Source organism: Eimeria mitis, genomic scaffold, assembly GCF_000499745.2.
Source record: "Eimeria mitis Houghton genomic scaffold, Emh_scaff1752, whole genome shotgun sequence".
Lineage (NCBI taxonomy): Eukaryota > Apicomplexa > Conoidasida > Eucoccidiorida > Eimeriidae > Eimeria > Eimeria mitis.
In genome coordinates, this window is record NW_013570069.1 from 7,565 (window position 1) to 7,897 (window position 333).

Below are 333 nucleotides of genomic sequence, written 5' to 3' on the forward strand. Positions count from 1 at the left end.
GTTAGGGTTTAGGGTTTAGGGTTGTGCTCGTGGTTAGGGTTTAGGGTTTATGCTTCTGGTTAGCGTTTAGGGTTTGTGCTTGCGGTTAGGGTTTAGGGTTTGTTCTTGTGGCTAGGGTTTAGGGTTTAGGGTTTGTGTTGTTTGTGCTAGGGTTTAGGGTTTAGGGTTTAGGGTTTAGGGTTTATACTTGTTGAGAACATCTTCTGCCTGGCGCCGAGCCGCCGCTTCCTCATATATAGCTTTCTCTGCCTCTCCCAGCGCTGCAAACCCTAAACCCTAAACCCTAAACCCTAAACCCTAAACCCTAAACCCTAGACCCTAAACCCTAGACCC